We start from the raw sequence: 16,067 nt of genomic DNA, 5'->3' as shown, positions 1-16,067 counted from the left end.
ACATTCATACAACATACGTACATACTACATACATACTTCATATATACTACATTCATACAACATACATACATGCTACATACATACTACATTCATACAGAATACATACATACTACATATATACTACATTCATAGAACATACATACATACTACATACATACTACATATATACTACATTCATACAACATACATACTACATACTACATACATACTACATATATACTATGTCACATGTGTTTTTAATCCATATATACTACATTCATACAACATACTACATACATACTACATATTACATACATACTACATATATACTACATTCATACAACATACACAGATACTACATACTTACTACATACATACAACATACATACTACATACATACTGCATACAATACATTCATACATTCACACAATACATACATATAGACATACAGTACATATAACATAGAGTACATACTCACCATCACTTGTCACTTTGATCCCCGAAGCCAGTGTCATTCTCACTGTAAAAAATATTAAAATAACAAATAACCAATATACTCCCTGATCCACAGAAATCCACGAGTGTCCCACGACGATCTCCTGCAGTGCATCACTGAGAGTTTACTATAGTTCACTGGTCTCACTTTATGGCAAAAGCTGCTTGGGAACTTTCTCACACAGCAATGCCAAAAGTGAGACTAGGGACTATTTTTTTACAGTGGCGGAGGAATACAGTGTGGAAGGATACCTACATCCCGTCATTGTATTCCTGGGGCCCCTAGAGAGCAGTCGCATCAGGTGATGCTGCTGTTCTCCACGGGAGATCGTCGTGGGACACTCGTGGATTTCTGCAGATCAGGAAGTATATTGGTTGTTTGTTATTTTAATATTTTTTACAGATGACACTGGCTTCGGGGATCAAAGTGACAAGTGATGGTGAGTATGTACTCTGTTATATGTACTGTATGTCTATATGTATGTATTGTATGAATGTATGAATGTATTGTATGTAGTATATATGCAGTATGTATGCTGTATGTCTGTAGCATGTTTTATGTATGTTGTATGTATGTAGTATGTACTATGTATGTATGTTGTATGAATGTAGTATGTATGTAGTATGTATGTATGTTGTATGAATGTTGTATATATGTACAGTATGTTGTATGAATGTTGTATATATGTAGTATGTATGTATTTGTAGTATGTATGTATGTTGTAAGAATGTAGTATATACACTCACTGGCCACTTTATTAGGTACACCATGCTAGTAACGGGTTGGACCCCCTTTTGCCTTCAGAACTGCCTCAATTCTTCGTGGCAGAGATTCAACAAGGTGCTGGAAGCATTCCTCAGAGATTTTGGACCATATTGACATGATGGCATCACACAGTTGGCGCAGATTTGTCGGCTGCACATCCCTGATGCGAATCTCCCGTTCCACCACATCCCAAAGATGCTCTATTGGATTGAGATCTGGTGACTGAGGAGGCCATTTGAGTACAGTGAACTCATTGTCATGTTCAAGAAACCAATCTGAGATGAATCGAGCTTTATGACATGGCGCATTATCCTGCTGAAAGTAGCCATCAGATGCCTGTTCTTAGCTGAGAGGAGTGGTACCCAGTGTGGTCTTCTGCTGCTGTAGCCCATCTGCCTCAAAGTTCGACGCACTGTGCGTTCAGAGATGCTCTTCTGCCTACCTTGGTTGTAACGGGTGGCAATTTGAGTCACTGTTGCCTTTCTATCAGCTCGAACCAGTATGCCCATTCTCCTCTGACCTCTGGCATCAACAAGGCATTTCCGGCCACAGAACTGCCACTCACTGGATTTTTTTTCTTTTTCGGACCATTCTCTGTAAACCCTAGAGATGGTTGTGCGTGAAAATCCCAGTAGATCAGCAGTTTCTGAAATACTCAGACCAGCCCTTCTGGCACCAACAATCATGCCACGTTCAAAGGCACTCAAATCACCTTTCTTCCCCATACTGATGCTCGGTTTGAACTGCAGGAGATTGTCTTGACCATGTCTACATGCCTAAATGCACTGAGTTGCCGCCATGTGATTGGCTGATTAGAAATTAAGTCTTAACACACAGTTGGACAGGTGTACCTAATAAAGTGGCCAGTGAGTGTATGTAGTATGCATGTATGTATGTTGTATGAATGTAGTATATATGTAATATGTATGTATGTATGTTGTATGAATGTAGTATATATGTAGTATTTATGTAGTATGTATGTATGTTGTATGAATGTAGTATATATGAAGTATGTATGTAGTATGTATGTATGTTGTATGAATGTTGTATATATGTAGTATGTATGTAGTATGCATGTATGTTGTATGAATGTAGTATATATATAGTATGTATGTATGTTGTATGAATGTAGTATGTATGTAGTATGTAGTATGTATGTTGTATGAATGTAGTATATATGAAGTATGTATGTAGTATGTATGCATGTTGTATATACGTAGTATGTATGTATGTTGTATGAATGTAGTATATATGAAGTATGTATGTAGTATGTATGTATGTATGTTGTATGAATGTAGTATATACACTCACTGGCCACTTTATTAGGTACACCTGTCCAACTGTGTGTTAAGACTTAATTTCTAATCAGCCAATCACATGGCGGCAACTCAGTGCATTTAGGCATGTAGACATGGTCAAGACAATCTCCTGCAGTTCAAACCGAGCATCAGTATGGGGAAGAAAGGTGATTTGAGTGCCTTTGAACGTGGCAAGATTGTTGGTGCCAGAAGGGCTGGTCTGAGTATTTCAGAAACTGCTGATCTACTGGGATTTTCACGCACAACCATCTCTAGGGTTTACAGAGAATGGTCCGAAAAAGAAAAAAAATCCAGTGAGTGGCAGTTCTGTGGCCGGAAATGCCTTGTTGATGCCAGAGGTCAGAGGAGAATGGGCATACTGGTTCGAGCTGATAGAAAGGCAACAGTGACTCAAATTGCCACCCGTTACAACCAAGGTAGGCAGAAGAGCATCTCTGAACGCACAGTGCGTCGAACTTTGAGGCAGATGGGCTACAGCAGCAGAAGACCACACTGGGTACCACTCCTCTCAGCTAAGAACAGGCATCTGATGGCTACTTTCAGCAGGATAATGCGCCATGTCATAAAGCTCGAATCATCTCAGATTGGTTTCTTGAACATGACAATGAGTTCACTGTACTCAAATGGCCTCCTCAGTCACCAGATCTCAATCCAATAGAGCATCTTTGGGATGTGGTGGAACGGGAGATTCGCATCAGGGATGTGCAGCCGACAAATCTGCGCCAACTGTGTGATGCCATCATGTCAATATGGTCCAAAATCTCTGAGGAATGCTTCCAGCACCTTGTTGAATCTCTGCCACGAAGAATTGAGGCAGTTCTGAAGGCAAAAGGGGGTCCAACCCGTTACTAGCATGGTGTACCTAATAAAGTGGCCAGTGAGTGTATGTAGTATGTATGTAGTATGTATGTATGTATGTTGTATGAATGTAGTATGTATGTTGTATGAATGTAGTATATATGTAGCATGTATGTAGTATGTATGTATGTTGTATGAATGTAGTATATATGTAGTATGTATATAGTATGTATGTATGCTGTATGAATGTAGTATATATGTAGTATGTATGTAGTATGTATGTTGTAGGAATGTAGTATATATGAAGTATATATGTAGTATGTAGTATGTAGGTATGTTGTATGAATGTTGTATATATGTAGTATGTATGTAGTATGTATATGGTTTTTTTACATTCAACACATTAGCCGGATGATGGGACTACTACTGTCCCATCATTTGCTAATGTGTCAATCACTGTCATTGTAGCAGGCATAGACCGATGGGACTTGTAATCCCATCGGACGATGCCTGCACACACACACAACCCCTGGCAGGCCCGCACAGACCCCCGGCAGCCCGCACAGACCCCCGGCAGGCCCGCACAGACCTCCGGCAGCCCGCACAGACCCATGGCAGGCCCGCACAGACCCCCGGCAGCCCGCACAGACCTCTGGCAGGCCCGTACAGACCCCCGGCTGGCCCGCACAGACCCCCAGCTGGCCCCCACAGACCCCCGAGAGGCCCGTACAGACCCTGCCCGCACACACAGACACGCACAGTCTCTGCCCACGCACCGCCCACACTTTTCTCCATCAGGAGCCGGGAATTGATTGCCGTTAAGATGGCTTTGGAAGATTGGCTATACCTGCTGGAGGGCGCAGTTTATCCTGTAGTGATCTACATGGACCATAAGAACTTGGCATATCTCCAGTCTGCTCTGAGACTTAATCCTCGCCAAGCCAGGTGATATTTGTTTTTTGCCCTCTTTAACTTTCTTTTGCATTTCAGATCCAGTGACAAGAATGTCAGAGCTAATGCCCTCTCTCGCTAATTTCTGTCTGGGGATGAAGAGGATGATCCTCAATTTATCATTGAACTCTCAAAGATGGTTACGGTCGCACCTGTCTGCCTGTTGCAAATTCCTCCAGCAAAGACCCTTTGGGTGAATCTGATAAGGAGCGGGTTTTGTCTTGGGGTCACTCATCCAAGGTGGCTGGTCACGCGAGACAAAGGAAGACATTACAATTGATTTCTTGTCATTACTGGTGGCCATCTATGAGGAGGGAGATCTATTCTTATGTGGCTGCCTGTCTGACTTGTGCCCTCAATTAAGTTCCTAGATGACTTCCTACCAGTTCTCTCTTGCCATTGCCCTTATCATACGTTCCTTGGCAGCACATAGCAATGGACTTCATTACTGATTTGCCAGTTTCTGAGGGTTGCACTGTCATCTGGGTTGTTGTAGATCGCATCTCTAAAATGGCTTATTTTACCCCGTTGTCTGCTCTCCCATCTGCTCCTGAATTGGCTGACAGCTTCATCAAGCATATATTCCATCTAAATGGATTTCCTCACCACATCGTATCCGATGATCGAGGTTCACAGTTTACATCCAGATTCTGGCAAGCGCTCTGCAAACATATGGATATCTCCTTGGATTTCTCCTCTGCCTATCACCCTCAGTCCAATGGACAAGTGGAGCGTGTCATCCAGGTCCTGTGCAACTACCTGCGACACTTCGTCAATGCCCACCATAATGATTGGGTGAAATTACTTCCCTGGGCTTAGTTCTTGAACAACAATCACGTTGGTGAAGCCTCATAGGAGTCGCCATTCTACATGGTGTTTAGTCGGCAACATGCTGTTCCCTTTCCAGTGACGGTTCCTTCTGATGTCCCTGCAGCAGATGTCCTTTCCAAGGATTTTGTGAAGTTGTGGGAGGACACCAGAGTCACGTTAGAAGCATCCTTGGTTCATATGAAGAGACATGCATACAAGAGGTGCTTGGATCCTCCATGCTTCCATCCTAGAGATAAGGTATGGCTTTCATCCAGGTACGTCCGGCTGAAGATCCCCTCTTAAAAGTTGGGTCCTTGTTTTATCGGGCCTTTTGTGGTGTTGAAGTGAATCAATAAGGTCTCCTATAAATTAAGGCTGCCTGCTTGTCTGCAAATTCCAAATTTCTTTCATGTATCCCTACTGAAGCCAGTCTTCCTGAGTCCCTTCTTCAAGGATCCCAGTACCACGCCCATACCAACAGCCTCGGATGATATTTTTGAAGTGGAGAACATCTTGGCCATGAAGAGGGCAAGACCTTCTTCCTCATTGACTGGAAGGGATTTGGTCCTGAAGAGAAGTCCTGGGAGCCCAAGGAGAATATTCACACTCTGATTCTTCTCTGGAACTTCCTCAATGACCTGAAGTGGAGGGGGCATAAAGGGGGGTACTGTTAGCAGGGTGACAGTTCACTCACCTGCGCTGCTGTTAGTTCCTCTCTTCCTCATGCTCCGCATGCTCCCAGCAGCACTTCCAGCTGGGTCTCTGGCCATGTTCTAAGGGCATGTGTGTGCGCTCCCGCCCTCTTAAAGGGCCAGCGCATGCACTTGCGATTTCCTACCCAGCCAATGGTTTTGAGGCATTATATATATATTGCTTCCTCTCCATTGGGGAGGTGCTTGAGCAACCTTCCTGTTTCAGTCTATGCTGTGTAAGGTCACATACCAGTGTAAGTCCTGCCTGAATTATACTAAGTACAAATCCAGCCTGTTGTACTCCAAGTACAAATCCTGCCTGTTGTACTCAAAGAATAAATCCTGCCTGCTGTACTCTAAATACAAATCCTGCTTTCAGCACTCTGAAGCGAATCCTGCCTGCTGCACTCTGAAGCAGATCCTACCTGCTGCACTCTGAAGAAAATCCTGCCTGCTGCACTATCAAGCTTATCCCGCTTCCTGCATTCGGAAGCAAAACCTGCTTGCTGCACTCTGCAGACACAAACTCTGTCTCTGACACAAACTGTCTGCTGCACTCTGATACAAACTTGGCCAGCTGCACTCTGTTTATAAGCTTTGCCTGTTGCTCCATCCAGTCTGTCCTTCAGGTCCAGCTGCTGCGCGACTGTTGGTCTGCCATGGAGTGGCACCTGGCGTTCATCGGGAGCCAAGTCTAACCTCACCATCAGAGACTCTAGTGAATAGTCAGGTGATCACTTAGTCACACCCCTCCAGGCTCTCCGTGGTCCATGGCACATTGGTTCCACAAACCACGACAGTGACACAGTTCTACACTTCCAACCTCTCGCATGTCAATTCGTCAATGCCAAAACATTAGCAGCAGCTAACGAGTTAGACCAACTCATGCATCAGCACATCAGAGTCCAAGTCTTACACGTGGTGAACGAATGGAGAGGATGGTGCAGGAGTATCTAGAACTGACTACAAATACCATCAGGGAGGATTTGGACCTTTCACATTTTGGCCTTCCAGTAATTTTTGGAAATGTGAACACTCCTGGTTGGGAGTCCATCTGTTGGATTGGGTATAGTGGAATACCTGTCAGTTTTTCTCATTAATATACACTCTTCACCCTATCTTGATTGAAAAAAGCCAGAAATGTAGAAATTTTTGCAAATTTATTAAAAAATAAAAACTGAAAACAAGTTCATAATAATTTAGAGCCAACAATACTAATGTTTTAACTCAGGAAGAGTTCAGAAATCAATATTTTGTGTAATAACCATGATTTTTAATCACAGCTTTCATGTGTCTTGGCATGCTTTTCACCATTCTTTCACACTGCTTTTGGGTGACCTTATGCCACTTCTGGTACAAAAATATAAGCACTTTGTTTGATGGCTTGTGACTATCCATCTTCCTCTTCATTACATTCCAGAGGTTTTCAATGGGGTTCAGGTCTGGAGATTGGGCTGGCCATGACAGGGCTTTGATGTGGTGGTCCTTCATCCACACATTGATTGACCTAGCTGTGTGCGTGGCTTTAAATGACTTGAGCCCTGCCTCTAGGAGCCTGTTAAGAACTCTTCTTGCCAATCACTTCACCCCAGCTGCATTTGCCATTTCTTTTGTAGGTCACTTGATGTCATCCTGCGGTTGCTGAGTGACATTCAAATAAGATGACGGTCATCCTGGTCAGTGGAGAGTCTTTTTCACCCTCTGCCGGTCTGTAGCTTTGTTGTCCCCAATGTCTACTGCTTGACCTTATTGTAATGGACTGCCGTCATAGAAATTTTAAGGATGGAAGCAACATGACCGCTCACTTATCCATCTGCTAGTAAAGCCAGAATTGAGCCCTTCTTTTCCTCATTCAACACTTTTCTTTTCAACTCCTTTGGCATGGTTAAACATTATTTTTTCATTTCTATTTCTTTTGGGATATTTCTAGTACTTGTTTTGCCATCCAGCTTGTCCTATTGCAAGAGGATTGTGAACACCACAGTAGGGTTTTATATACGTTCCTTCATTAAATAAGATTTGGTTCAGGTGATCACCTAATCAGAAGCACATTAAGTAGAATGAGGTGTACTCTGGTTGGAATTCAACTAACACTGGAATGGAATGGCTGTCAGACATGTAGAGAAGCTGACTTTTATAAAACTGTGTAGTGGTCTCTTAATTTTTGCCAGAGCTGCATATATATATATATATATATATATATATATATATATATATATATATATGCACAGGGCCGTATTTAGAATTTGTGCTGCCCTGGGAACTTTTTGTGCTGCCTCCCCCCATTGGTGAGTATGACTAATGCAAACACTGTCGGCAGTGACTTAGGCTACTTTCACATCAGCGATTTTCGCCATTCACGGCAGATCCAGCAATTTTTCTGCATCTGTCACGTAACGGATCACTTATGGCAACACTGCATTCGGCCTCATTCATTCCCTATGGGACTTGCGAACATGTGGGGAACTTGCAGTTTTGCCGCGATCCCGCAAATGCGGTGCTTGCTTGCAGCAACGGAAAAAAACGGTGCTAGCTGTGTTTTTTTGTCTCACCGCAAGTGCAAAACCGCAAGTGCCGAATATGTTCGCAAGTCCCATAGGGAATGAGTAAGCGGTCCGAATCTATGGGTATGCCCATGTAGCTCTTTCAAAGACAATTCCAGCAATGTTTTTACATGTTCAGTCTATTCATCTGAAATCAGTTTGCATACATATGCAAATGAGGGAGTAGATCTGTTACTCCAGCTCTATATCCGCTCAGTGCCACCTCTTCCTGATCGACTTACAGCTCTTTTTTCCAGACGGAAACACATCATAGACGCTGTCAGTGAAGCAAAAGGAGGTAGCACTCTGTGGGAAATAGAGCTGGTGTCAGAGAGGGTTACGATCCTCCATAGTCGTTAGGCATTATTTATATATCAATTGAAATGATGATTTCTCAGTACAGCAAAACGGATCTGTTTCACAGATCTGTTTTTTTCATGGATCTGTACAGATCCGTCTCCATAGACATCCATGTTATTTGACTCAGAAAGCTACAGATCCACGTCTGTCCGTTTGTGTCGGCGTTTTTCAAGGCAGCCCAAAACCAGAGCAGTCTCCGATTCTGGGTGCATGAAAAAAACTCACACAAATGGATCAGAGACAAAACGAATAGAAAAAAATGAATAACAAAGAATAGACACGGATCAGAAATTTAGCTGTGTTAAAGCACCCTAAGATGTTTTTGATTGAAAAAGCATTTTAATTCAGTAAATGTGGCCTCTTAGGCTGGAGACACAAGGTGTGAGATACATGCGAGATACTTGTATGAGTCTTACATGACTCACCTGGGATGGTTGCAGGAGGGAGCATGTCAGCTGTATGTGTTTCTATGCAGCTGATGCACTCACGTCCAGAGAGCCTGCCGCTGCCCCGGGTGAGTCATGCGAGACTCATGCGAGTGTCTCGTATGCATCTCGGTCCGTGTTTCCAGCCTTAATGACAAACAAATGACCATTGGAACATAATGTATAAGTATGGTAAAATAGCAGACATTATTCCATGAAGCGCTACAACTACTTCAGTCAACTGATAAGTGCTGGTGTCAATATTGATGGCCAATTATAAGGATAGGATATCAATATTACATCCTCAAATAAATCAATAAAAACAGATGTTTAGTGCATATGATGAGCATAGAAGGAGCTAATACACAATGCTGCCAGCAAAAATATTCTTGCATAGCTATTATGGCAGCACGATGGCTCAGTGGTTAGCACTGTACACGGTGGCTCTGTGGGTAGCACTGTATATGGTGGCTTAATGCTTAGCACTGTATATAGTGGCTCAGTAGTCAGCGCAACAGCTTTGTAGCACTGGGGTCTGGGGTTCAAATCCCACAGAGGATGACATCTGCAAAGAGTTTATATGTTCTCCCCGTGTTTGTGTGGGTTTCCTACCACACTCAAAAGACCTACTAATAAGATGTTTAGATTGTAAGCCCCAATGGGGACAGAGTTGATGATGTATGTAAAGCGCTGTGGATTTAATAGCACAATATCAATGAATAAATATTATTCTTAATATTATGTCACAATACCAGGATCTGAGGATGTTCCGTTTCTAGGTCACAAGCTCTCTGATGCGATGTTGCTGCCTGTCTTGCTGTCTTCCTCTTTTGACACTGCAGTGTGGTGGGCAAGAAAACATTAACTGGTTATCAGCAAGAAGTATGGTGTCTGTACTAACTGAACCATAAACTATCCCCATACCATGTCCAACAGACATTGGAGGATTACAGTATATACTCGCATATAAGCCGACCTGTGTATAAGCCGACCCCCTTAATTTTGCCACAAAAAACTGGGAAAACTTATTGACTCGCATATAAGCCTAGGATGGAAAATGCAGCAGCTACTGGTAAATTTCAAAAATAAAAATAGATACCAATAAAAATATTAATTGAGACATCAGTTGGATAAATGTTTTTGAATAGCCATATTGAATCAGGAGCCCCATATAATGCTCCAAACAGTTCATGATGGGCCACATAAGATGCTTCATACAAAATATGCCCCATATAATGCTGCACAAAGGTTCATAATGGCCCCATAAGATGCTCCATAGAATAATATGCCCCATATGTGGCTCCGTAAAGGTTATGGCCCCATAAGACGTTCCATAGATTATGCCCCATATGCTGCCCCATAAAATGTTCCATAGAATAGGCCCCATAAGATGCTCCATAGATTATGCTCCATAAGATGCTCAATTGAATATACCCCATATGCTGCCCCCATAAGATGCTCCATTGAATATGCTTCCATATGCTGCCCCTATAAGATGCTCCATTGAATATGCCCCATATGCTGCCCCCATAAGATGCTCCATTGAATATGCCCCCATATGCTGCCCCCATAAGATACTCCACTGAATATGCCCCCATAAGATGCTCCACTGAATATTCCCCCATAAGATGCTCCATAGAATATGCCCCCATAAGATGCTCCATAGATTATGCCCCCATATGCTGCCTACATAAGATGCCCCATAGATTATGCCCCATATGCTGCCAACATAAGATGACCCATAGATTATGCCCCCATATGCTGCCCACATAAGATGCCCCATAGATTATGCCCCCATATATTGCTGCTGCCGCTACTGCAGGTATTAAAAAAAAACAAAAACTGCTCAGTCTTCCCCCAGCCTCCATTCTCCCCCTGGCACTCATTCCCCCCTCATTCCTCTCCCTGCTGCTCAGTCTCCCCCTGGCCCCATTCTCCCCCTGGCACTCATTTCCCCCTCATTCCTCTCCCTGCTGCTCATTCTCCCCTGTTATGAGTGAGTCACCGGAGGAGGAGAAAACAAAATACAAGCTAAGTCCAGAAAACCGGAGAGGTTGGTAGCTATCGGATTGCAGACCCCTGATCCTATTCACCACAACTAACAGTAGCCGTGGGGGGTTCCTACGGTGCCCTAGACCCCTCGTCACAGCCGTAGAACTACATAAGCCTAAAGAAAGAAAGGGGAAATCTAAACTGCCCCAGAGCAGACCCCAAAGCAAAAGACAGCCCCCAACATTCATTGTCGGTGAAAAACAGATGAAAACACAAACACAGACAGAAAGACAGGCTGAGCAAACGATGGGGCCCAACTAACTAGATAGGACAGGACAGAAAAGATGCTGGCTGCAATCCGCATAAAACCCTACAAAAATGTCCTAACCGTCTGATAGGAAAAAATCACTATATCAGCACTCAGGTATATTCTGAAAACAGAGCAAAGAGATCAACTGATTAGAGACAAAAATGGAATTCAGCCAGTCCCAACCAGGACTGGCTGAATACAAACACTAAGGAAACCAGACAAAATCTCATGGAATAATAGTAGGGCAAAAACTTAGCTTTTAGTAGACAGGAACTAAAACTGGATGCCAGAGCTCAGAGCAGAAAGGATCACCAGCAAACCCTGCAGGGCGTTGGCTGCCTTATATCCACTCAGAAATTCCAGATGTCCAATCACACTCCGCCTGTTCAGATAACAGGTTCTTCCCATCCCAATCAATTTCACTACCTCTCTTCACCAGCAGAGGGAGTTCATCAGAAATCAAAGGTGAAGGGGAAAATGAACTCACAACACTCCCCCGTCCCCCATTCTCCCCCCATTCTCTCCCTGGCTCATTGCCCCACCCCGGCGCTCATTCCCCCCGTGCTCATCTCCCCCCTGCTCATTTCCCCCCCGGCCCCCATTCTCCCCCTGGCTCATGCTCCATCCAGCTTGCTGCTCATCTGAGTCATCACGCGGTCTGGTCCCTGCGCCTGCTGCATCATTACCATGTCTCTTCTTGTCTAACCATGTGCCGCCGGCACCAGTATCTTGAGTTCTTCCTGTTTGTTTGAGCATGTGGTCATGTGGTACCGCTCATTAAGATCATGAATATGGGCACCACGCCTATGAGAGTGCAGTGGCATCCATATTCATGACCTTAATGAGCGGTACCACGTGACCGCATGCTCACACAAACAGGAAGAACATATATCGGAGCTGCAGCATTCTGGAGCCTGGAGGAGGTGAGTATGATTTGGGGGGTTGGGGGGGTGAATGAGGGGAGGGCCAACCCCCGGACCAAAAAAAAAACCTTGCATTAGGTCACAGAAACTGACAGCTAAATATGGGTAAGACTTATCTTTCCTCACTAAAGCCTCTATGACTACTGTTTATATGAAAGCACTATTGATTTAATGGCTATTTAGCATTTCACTTTGAATTCCCCCATTTGCACTTTACATGCACTATGCACTTTTTGTATATCTTTTGTTATTGGGCCCTTTTCATGCAAATTTTTGGTGGGGTTTGTTTGTTTAATGCCCAGGCTGCTACATTCATGTTTTAGTGTCCTTCATTCATGAGCTATTTGAAGTATGCTTTGTTTTTCTGAGTCTGTATACTACTACATTTTGTGATTCATGTGGATTTATTTTTATTAATAAAATTCTTTTGATATTTTTATGAATCTTGGACGTATATACTCCGTTTGTTTAGTGTAACCCTTTATGGAATGCAGCATAGGTGCTGATTAAGGTGCTAGTTTTAATTCAGACATGAAAAAATTGGTCGCAGATTCCCTTTAATGACCTGGCGGATGGATCGTAGTTCTGTGAATCGCTTCTCTATCTCTAATTGGCTCCATTAATTGAATTGATGCTTAATTACTCTAATTTTGTGCTCAGCCATATGATTAAATGGTAAATAAAGAAGATGGAATTCTAGAAAAGACAATGTGTAGCTAATAATAAATCCACAAAAATGATCTGTATTGGCCAAAATATTGATTTTTACACAGCAAAAAAAACAACTAATAATCGTACAATCATAACGGCACAAGTCTTTTATAAAGCTTACTATTTTGGTAAAGACAGGGCAAAGATCAACAAGCATGTTTATTCTTTCCTCTTAAGGTACTGTCACACTTAGCGATGCACCAGCGATCCCAACCAGCGATATGACGCAGTCAGGATCGCTGGTGCATCGCTAAGTGGTTGCAAGTGAGCTGCCACACAGGCAGATCTCACCAGCGACATAGCAGCGGTCGGGGGTCGTTACTTACCTGTCAGACGAGGCGATCCTGACATCCACCCGCCCGCGTCCACGCGTTGCTTGTCGGCGCCACAGGAAGCTGATGACGAGAAACGGCCCAGGACGTTCTCGCGCGATCAGCGATAATCAGCGGGGGAGCCGGTCGTAGGTAAGTATCAGACATAAAAAAACCAGTGACGTTATAGCGATATTGCTAGCGATATCGCTTAGTGTGACAGGCCCTTTAGTTTAGAAGCTCAAAAACAATGACGACCTTGTGATCAATATGAACATCATGCATTTCCATAATCAAATTATTTTGGGAAACACAAGATCCTTTCAAATGTTGGCTGCTGATCAACTGCATAAATTAATTATCTCCTATTAAATGTGTTTCATGACAGAACAATTGGCTTTTCAGAGCTTACAGACAATCCATTCAATAAGTATCTATATTAACAGATTAACAGCTTGAAAAGTTACATTCAATTAGTACTCAACATTATAAACCTTTTACTGTTTATTAATGTCATGAAAAGGAAACACAGGATTCTTTCAGTGGAAATATTCAGGAAATCTGATTAGAACTGAACTTGGGAATGCAGAAAACCCTCGCTACTGGATGATGGCTAAATACACTTTTTGTATAGGAAAGTACTACAAATCTTGACATGATGATTAGCTCCCAGGAAAAATAATAATATTCTTTTTCATGTACAATTATTTTCACAGTTTGCAGGGAAATGTTTTCCTTTGTAGGCGGGTGTACATAAATTTGGTGGGTCCAAGGAATAAAGCAGAATGCTATTGTTTTACTGTGTAGCGTTTTGGTCTTATCTGTAACTATAGAAATTGTTTTTCTCTTTTGCATTGACCTGTCAGTATATCATTTTCAATAGTAATGGCATAGTGAGATTCCATAACTATTGGAAAAAATATTAATTTTATATAGCAAAGTTATGTAAAATAAATAAAGCTAGCTGCAATATAAAGGGAATATGGCAGTGGGTTTTTGCTATGTAATTTGAAGACAACATAAGGTAGGGATTAAAATACAGAACTTAATAATGTGTCGCTTATCAATCTGTGTGCTGTTTTTCCTTACAATGAAGGTTTTATCACCATGACTAGCTGGTCCCATGCCTCTTGTTCTGACTCCGCCCCTCCAGTGATAAGCAGCTCAGTCTCTATAGACTATGTTCATACAGAGCATGGTGTGGGTGTGGTCAGTTTTATGAGCTCTGCTTCATGATACATCTAAGAACTCTGATTGTGTCATAACCGCTGCACCCAAAAACTAAGTGATATATAATTGAAATCAGGGTCTCTTTGCCTTTGTCCTCATGCTGCTATGACATGAGGTAGCAAAAATCTGCTGACAGATTCCCTTTAAATAGAATGTATTACTTTTTTATATTTTTTTTGTAGCTCACTGTCCTAATTCACTATATTAGTGCCATCAGTAGGTTAAGTGAATAAATCATATTTCATAATATATAAAGTATATACATGTTTGTTGTATAAATATATTGCATTTTTTTTCAATTTTATGTATGCAAACTATTTTATATCCCAAAAGGGGTATATTGACATCATAGGCGGTATCTTCACTTAGCAACTTCCTGTTTTCTAACGTTTGAAAACAAATACAAAAACGACTCCTGCTTTGAAGAAGTCATTGTCACCATGTCTTATTATAAAAACTGTTTTCTGATACCTAAAACTGTATGTCTACCTCTTAAAACAAAGAATATTTTTAATTTACACCTATTTCTAATTCCCTAATGTTCACTTTTAACTTACCATGATGTTCCATTTGGAACCTGAGCATGCATAGAGGAGTCTCATTTGAAATGTTATCAATGACATCCACCCTAAAGCCCCCGTCACACACAGCGATCTCGCTAGTGAGATCGCTGCTGAGTCACAAGTTTTGTGATGCAACAGCGATCTCACCAGCGAGATCGCTGTGTGTGACAGCTATCGGCGACCGGCCCCCCCTGCTCACCAGCGATCATGTAGTGACACACCAGCGATCCTGACAAGGTGATATTGTTGTCAGGATTGCTGGTGCGTCGCTATGTGTGACGGGGCCCCTAAGGGCCGTTGTCTCTGGTAATGAGCATTCATGGGTTGTCTATTCCACCATTTGATCATTGTTCATTCCTTCCTGCTCATTCACCCACTATACCCTCCTTACTACAATACTAGCACGCAATACCTTGCCAAGCTCAGTGTGCTCCCACTGCCATACCATCCTTTTGTTTACTGAGCATTTAATTTGCATGCCCAGTCCAAGAAGAAAGCTGACTATCAGCTACTTTCTTGGATCATGCTCTCATCTCCATTGTCTAGCCAACAGAATTATGAGAAAGTAATTTTGGCCACTGTATGAGCTGTCTTTGGTATATTGTATATTTGGTATGTCTTTGGTATATTGAAGCTGGGCAGAAAAGGGCTGAGCTACTGAGTGGCATGGTCAGGAGGAGCTAGCACTGCCTAGCAAGCCAATTCTTTGCACTGTTGGATTAGCAGTTTTGGATACCACAAGCTTTGGGTTGTTAATGGAATAATCCATCAAGCAATTGTTTTTGCGGTTTTATCATATCATGTGATGATGTAACTAATACAATATGCTAGTGCCAATTTGCTTCTCATGATTTCAATTATTGTGTATGTGCTTTCTCCGTACACCTCC

General features: G+C 42.5%; 1 protein-coding gene across 1 annotated transcript in view; it reads left to right on the top strand.

Annotated features, from left to right (window-relative positions):
* TFEC (transcription factor EC) overlaps positions 1 to 16,067 on the top strand; it is a 62,944-nt gene that overhangs the window by 32,281 nt on the left and 14,596 nt on the right. The window lies entirely within an intron of this gene.

The sequence above is a fragment of the Dendrobates tinctorius genome, unplaced genomic scaffold, assembly GCF_039654945.1.
Source record: "Dendrobates tinctorius isolate UK_male_01 unplaced genomic scaffold, ASM3965494v1 ptg000035l, whole genome shotgun sequence".
NCBI classification, from domain to species: Eukaryota; Metazoa; Chordata; class Amphibia; order Anura; family Dendrobatidae; genus Dendrobates; species Dendrobates tinctorius.
This window is presented reverse-complemented; position numbering and strand designations above follow the sequence as displayed.